Source organism: Apis dorsata, unplaced genomic scaffold (assembly GCF_000469605.1).
Source record: "Apis dorsata unplaced genomic scaffold, Apis dorsata 1.3 scaffold_486, whole genome shotgun sequence".
Classification (NCBI taxonomy): domain Eukaryota; kingdom Metazoa; phylum Arthropoda; class Insecta; order Hymenoptera; family Apidae; genus Apis; species Apis dorsata.
In genome coordinates this window covers 689,984-697,236 of record NW_006263721.1, presented here as the reverse complement: position 1 = coordinate 697,236, position 7,253 = coordinate 689,984, and the positions used below count along the sequence as shown (strand labels likewise).

Genomic DNA, 7,253 nt, shown 5'->3' with positions numbered 1-7,253 from the left:
CTCGAGAGAACACATCGACGCGCGGTTCACGTACGCGGCCGAACACGCGCGAAAGCGTTCGAAGCGGGACCGCGGCTAAGGAGGTATGGTCGCGAGACGAACCACGTGACCGGCCCGTAACTTCACAGCGTACCATCTCCTCTCTACCTCCTTTCTTCTCCTTCTCCGTCCTTCCACGCTATCTTCCTCTCCGCGCAACGCACCTTCCGTCTCGCTCCATCACCCTCCCCCCTCTCCCCTCTTTCTTCCTACCGTCCTCATTCGAACGACGCAGTTGCGCGTATATACCTACCGCGGGAGCAACTGCGTCGTAGGCTTCTCCTTCGCTTCCTTGTCCGGGCCGAACGCGCGCGACCACACGACTACGAGAACCGTCCCAAAATCTCCGTCTACCACCGCCTCGTAACGCCAACGAATCGAAATGTCGTCCCCCCCTTTTCTCTCTCTCTCTCTCTACATTTTTGTTCTTTCTTCGTTCGTGGAAAAAATGCGAACGAGACGAATGATCATCGGTAAGGGAAACACACTTACCGGAAACGATCGCTCGCAACAGTGGATAGATAGATAGTGCTCGATTCGACTTACCTGAAATCAAAGAGAACGGATTATCGCGACACGTGCGCAGAGCAGGTGTAATTTTTAATTCGAAATCGTATATAATATCGTATAAAATAAAACATCGCAAACAATTATAAATTATGCGAAAAAGTTTGAAGAGATGAAGAGGGAACGAAATACCCCTTGTTGACACAATTATTCATAATTTTCTGTTTACCCTGACACGCGTTGAAATTTACCTTTTAATACCCGATAGGCATCGTACTCGTCGATATCAACGTTCGATATCGTCGATACCTGGTTGAACTTGCTTTTCGATCGTTTTATTGACGGGGATAACGAAGGAAACGATATATATATGCGATACTATCAAAGAGCAATCGTTGAAACTAAATCGCCAAAGTCGAATGGCATCGATGAATAAGAAATCGGGAGGAGGGCAGCATCCATTTGGTACGGTTTAACGGGCATCGTCGAAGACGGTTGCACGGATAGAGTGGAAAAGGAGGAGGAGGACAGGCAGGTACGGAACAACGTCACGATCCGGGGGATGAGATAGGCACGAAAGTAGCAGGTATGCGTCGAACGTGGAAATTTGAGACTGACACGAGCAAATGAAACGCGGACCCGAAGGTCGGAATACTCTCTTTCTTCCCTCCCTCTCTCTTCTCGTGAAACTCGATTATTTCGTACGAGGCAAACGCGTACGAGGAATTCTTTCTTACCGATCGAATCGATCTCGTTCCGATCGGTCATCAGATTTCTCGATTCAGAAATTACGTATTCGCTTCGAAAGAGTAAACGAATTTATTTGAGGTGTACGAGATTCTGAGGAAAGAGAGGAGGGAATAACGTCCCGGCTCGGATGAAAGAGAGATGGCCAACCTTCGTAAACTCGAACAGTCGAATGATCCGGTGGAACAATCGCTCTTCCAACAACGCTAAGCTCTCGCTTCCAGTGTTTCGCGCCGTTGTCTTTTTCGTAGATGGTTAGATTTTTTCCACGATAAGTCCAAGTTTGGTCTCCGCAGTCGCGTGGGAAGCTATCTTGAGGCACATTCGCACGTGCAAGCGAAGAAAATTTCGCGCTTTACCTTGGCCTATCGATTACGCGCTTCGAGAACGAAAGGAGAAAGAAACGACTGTTTTCGAGACGCGCGCATCCAATCGCTTCTTCCACGCGCGATGTCCAAAAAAACCCGCGTTTTAAAGCAATACGGAGCATCGCGTATTAATTAGGATCCGTGGATGGAGAGAGGGAGAGAGAGAGAGGAAAAGGGAAAAATGGGGAGAGAATTTAAATTACATCGCGTGGCGATGACAGGTACTCGGNGAAAAACGGAAACACCGAAGGAAGGCGAGCCGCGATCATCGTGTTACGAAGGATAGAAACGGTTGGTGGTGGGGGAGGAGTGGACCGTGGAAATATAGCGGAGAAAACGAATTTTCGCGGAAGGATTTGAAATTAGGAGGAGGAAAGTTGGCGGGAGAGCCGCGAGAGAAGAGAGAGGGAGAGAGAGTCTCGTTGCGGCGTCGGTCGTCGCCTCGGTTAAGGGCAACGAGGAGTAAAGTAATCACGGAGAAAATTGGTTGACGAGATAGTCAGATTGGCCGCTGGCCACTTGACTGCTCGATTGTCCAGACACGCCCTCGGCGAAATGAAATTTGATTTTGTCGGGCAATTTCGCGCCCAAATCAACCACCCCTTGCCGAGACAGAGGAAAGAGCGTAGCATCTCTCGCGCGCGCGAATAGCACCGCTGCGATCGGAGGAGCGTGGTGTTGTAAAGCGACTGGAGTTGGAGGGAGAAATTGAAGGGGAGGGAGGGAGGGAGAGAGAGAGAGAGAGAAAGAGTAACCTCGTTAAGAGCCGCACCCTCGTGGTATTGGCCTCATTGAACGTTTAGAGTCATCTTTCGAAGCGTCGAGTGGTCTCTTAAAAGTTCAAAGGGTAGAAAAGATGGGGGTGTTTCGCGTCGTACGTTCGGAGTTACGCGCGATCGTGTTTCGGTCTCGTTTCGTCGATTCGAGGGGGTGGCGCGAGGCGAGGATCGGGAGGTGAACTCTCTCGTTTCTCTCCTTCTCCTTCCAAGTTGGGGCGAAAGGGAGAGCGAAAGGGTCGATAACCGGCGATCGCGGCGGAAACGAAAAGTTCGGGTGGAGAAGAAGGACGGAGAGAAAAAAAAGTTCGTACGAGAAGATAGATACAGGTTCGAAGGCAGCGAACGATCTTGATTACGCGAAAATGTCGTACGATTCGATTAGGACAGCGAGCGTGAATGTACTTAAGCGAGCAGACGCGCGCTACCATAGTCCCCGTAATTCAATTTCTTTAAAGTAATTACTTGTTGCTTCTACCGTGGAAGTTAGTTTCCGGTTGAAAATCAATGGCGCATCCACGACGGCAGCTTTCTCATTATGCGCTGAAAGCGTCCTCCCCTGAACGCGATCGATCAAGGAGGGGATAGGGGGTGGGGAGGGGAGGGGGCATCCGATTACGAATCGAGACAAGGACGTATACACGCGCGCATTTATATCTATTTCTTCTTCCTTTCGATCGATCCTGATCCTCCTAATTTCCCTATATTCTTGTGTCCCGGAGAATCGTATTTTATCGTTCCCTTCCGAGTCGATTCGGGGAAGAGAAAAGCTAATTCCTGGCCGAAGTCGAAAGAATCGTTAAAGCGCGAGGAGGAGGAGGAGGAGGAGGAGAGGAAGGAGAAACGGTCGGTAAGGTAAACGGTAAAATCAGAGCCGCCATTGATACGGAGACCTTACGCCGCAGCCTCGAAACCTCGAGTTTACGACCTCTTTGCCGAGTTTCTTTCGTAAATACGACGTGGTTGTTTCGAACGTGGAACGAAGAAGCGGAAACCGAGTGCGAATCGGTAGATAACCGTGCCAAGGACGACCGATTTGTGTCGATTATTTGTGGAATACGACGAGAATTGCGCGTTCCTTCTCGCCGCCATTTTGCCGCTTCGATTCCCTATTTTAATCCATCTTCCAAAATCTACCCATTACGATGGATTTAACCTACGTTTATGCGTTATGCGAAAATTAACGCGGTTAATTTTTTTGGAAATTTTTACTTGAAATTCCAAGATATTTCGAAACAAAAAAGAAAAAGAAAATGAAATCGCCAAGTACTACTCGCTCGGAGAGGAAGAACGAAGGCGCGAGATTTCGCGGTATCGTTTGAGATATTTTGGACCTCGGACTTCGGAGAAACATCCAGTTTCTCGGCGAATTTACAGCGCCATCGTTCGTTCCATGATTACTCGAGCGAGACTATTACCGAGTTAGTCGGTCGATCCACTCGTGTTATTATTCGATAAAGGGAAGATCGGCCCGAGAAAGAGACGACCGATCGAACGCGTACATCGCCGTAATCCCTTTAAACGACTCTAAACGTGTTTTCCTTTCCCTTGTTTGTCTTTATCCGTGGACGCGGCTGGCACAGTCACGTGAGCGTGCAAAATTCTGCGCTCTTAAAATAACTTGGCAGGTAAAAGGAGTCGTAGTAGTAAGACAGAACCCGGGAAAACGCATCGCCTCGTATTCGAAATCGAAGAAACGATAAGACGTATTCGCTTTCGCCTTCGATCGATGCACCCGAATTCGCGATTCATCCCGCATCCTATTTAAAAGCGCAACTTTTTCACGATGTAAAAAAAAAAAGAAAGATATCTACGCCCCCTTTTCCCTCCAGATTCGCCCAACATTTTTGCGAGCAAGGATCACGAACGAGTTGAACGAACCCTTGTTTCTGAATCGCGGCGCCATAGCGACCCCTAAATCACTGTCACGGCGAATCGTCGCTATCTAATACTCTATCTTTCGTACAGCTTATAAAGGCGAGCTGCGTGCACGCACCGCATTTTGCCGCGTGCGCGTGCAGTTGCGTGCCTGGCACGGCAGCGGGCCACGCACCTCTTTTTCGCAGTCACGCACCAAAACAAACCCCCCTCTCCCCATAACCTCCGACTTTTCTTCGCCGACCAACTCGCTCGTCGTCCATCCATTTTTTTCCCATCGTCGCGGGATAGTAGGCCGCGATGTCGTGCAACTTTCCAATGAAAAGTTCCGATTGTTTCGAGATTAATTGGCCGCGAACAACGAATTGGACGTCGTCGCTCGCTACCTTTCCGATCGGTATTCCTTCTTCTCTCTGTTCTCCTTCCCCCTCTTCTCTCTGTTCCTCCTCGTTTTAGAAGGCAACGCAGCTGTAAAGACGGTGGTTTTGCGACGCGGTGCACGCGAAATTTACGACACGCCGTTCAATATTACACGGAAGGTGAATATTTCACGGCGGGGCAAGTTCAAAGAAAACGTCGTCACCGGCGCTACGGAACACGTCGGCGTATCTTAAATCGGTCGTGAAGGGCCCGGGCCCCCACCGCTTCTGTATCTGCATTAAAATTTGCCCCTCGAGGCTCGAGCGTACCTGCGTATTTTACGACTCTTTGTAGATCGTTTCGTCGACGTCGAACGAAGACGACGACGGCTCTCGCCTAGACGGCGACAAACACGGCAACGAGAACGGCTCGAGACCCGATAGACGACGTTAACCGAACAAGAGGGTTGAGAATCAATTAGACGGCGAGTCACCGGAAGTAAGACATGTACGCTTCCTGACGCGCGCGTCATACCCCATTGTTCCAACACGAGAGAGACTTCATCTTCTCGACGTACGAGCCACCTGCACACCCTCTCCTTGCCTTTCTCTCCCGAGAATCGATCGCGAACACGATCGCGATACTTGTTATCCGCCAAAGAAAGAAAGAAAGAAATTATCATAACGAATTCCTTAAACGGTTCGATGATCGAACGATCGTATCGCTATTTCCGACAAATTATATAAATCGTAACGAGTGGGACGCGTTACACGCGTGTTCCACCGCGAAGGAACGCAAACCAGCCTCGTTAAGATCGGGACACGTGAGCCCATAAACGAGTACGTTCCGTTTTACCTACGCGATGTAGGCGGTCACCGCTTCCAACCACCATTTTTACCTTCCGACCAGAGAACGAATAATCTCTCGAAATTTTCTTTCTCTCCTTTTCTCTCTCTCTCCGTTCCTACCTATCTCTCTCTTTTCTTCGTTTCCAATTTGTCGCGAGATTCGATTCGACGTTCTCGAGCGACGAAGTCGATCCGCCTTTGCGACGAGAATCCGTGCGATCGACGATAATTCGTGAAAAAAATTCGATCCTTAGAGATAGGAAGAAGGTGCCCACGCGGATGTGCAAAACAATGGGACAATGTCAAAGTACAATTATGGTAGCAGCCGAATGCGATTCGCCCACCTCACTGCGTTCCACACACCTCGTTTCGCTTTTCGCCTCTTTGTCGCTTTCCTCTTTATTACCGTCGATAGCTATTAACGCGACGTTTATTCCCCATTTCTATTCAAACGCGAATTATTTTAATATCTTTGCCGCGTGACAAACGTACTCGAAGAAAGATCGAGATATTTCTTACGTTTTACTATCGATTGTTAGAATTTTAAGAAAATGGAACCGCCAAAAACGCGATCGTAATCGAAACTTTCGTGCAATTTTCCGTCTCTGTTGTTACGTCGCGTTATTATAATACCTTTTTCGCTCTTGCGCGAATGTATCGCCATTTTTAAACAATTTGATCACGAGTGTATACGCGACTATTTACGAGAAACACGAATTTGGACACATTTTCCAACTTTTCGATCGGTTAAATCTGAATTAGCTATTCGATCGAATTGGAACAGAGATAGAAAAGAATAATAAGCTGTCCTATCAACGCGATTTCGAATATTTTAGGATCGATCTAATTCTCCGCTTGCTAATTTCCATTCGCAAGATCGACCTTTCCACGGCAACAGCTATCAATCTCCATTACAGCTTCCGACAAGCGTCGCTTTCGGGCGCACCTTCTGCGTTCGCCCTCGAAGCGCGTTAAATATCGTTCTACCTATTTCTCTGAACGTCGATACGAACGATGAAATTACCGAAATCTTCGAGGGGAAAAAATTGAGAGAGAGAAAACGAAAGAGGGTACGACGACCCTCCTCTCTCCCCTCGTTGGAAAGTTGGCAGACTCGATCGGTTCGTGCACGACCGGCTGTGTATCTTTAACTTTCCGTCGACGTCCGTTTCTCTCTCTTCAATGTCTCCGACGAACACGTCTCGCGACGCATTGAAATGAAAATCAGTGCAAGCAGTTGCGCCGATCTTCCTCAGTCGATAAAGTAGTTGTACCAGTTTACTCGAAACCCTCGACTGGTCGCGACAGGTCGAAACGTGAATACCAGACGCGTCGTCTCGTAACGAACGTTCGTAATTTCGTTTCGGATCGTTCGCGATGTGAAGAGAGAGAGAGAGAGAGGGAGAGGTAAATGAATGAATAAAAAGAATTTATAACGATCGAAGGATGGACGAAAAAAATAAAACGCGTATTTACGAGACAGGAAACCTCTCTTATAGGAAGGAAACACGGTGAACCGACATTTCTCTTCGAACCGATGAGAAATAATACAATATGGGAATGAGAAATTCTAATTACCGGAAAATGCAAATACTTGGAACGAAACCGTAAAATGGTAATTAGCGTTGGTAACAGTTTCTTGGACGTATCTTGCATATGGAACTCGGTAACGCGTTATAGCTTCGCAAACCGATATCGCCACGTTCCTTTTCCTCCCCCTTTTCCTCCCT

At 48.2% G+C, this 7,253-nt stretch overlaps 1 protein-coding gene across 13 annotated transcripts in view; it reads right to left on the bottom strand.

The window, feature by feature from the left end:
• The window catches only part of LOC102671224 (serine/threonine-protein phosphatase 4 regulatory subunit 1-like), a 111,361-nt gene that overhangs the window by 59,254 nt on the left and 44,854 nt on the right, over positions 1-7,253 (bottom strand). The window lies entirely within an intron of this gene.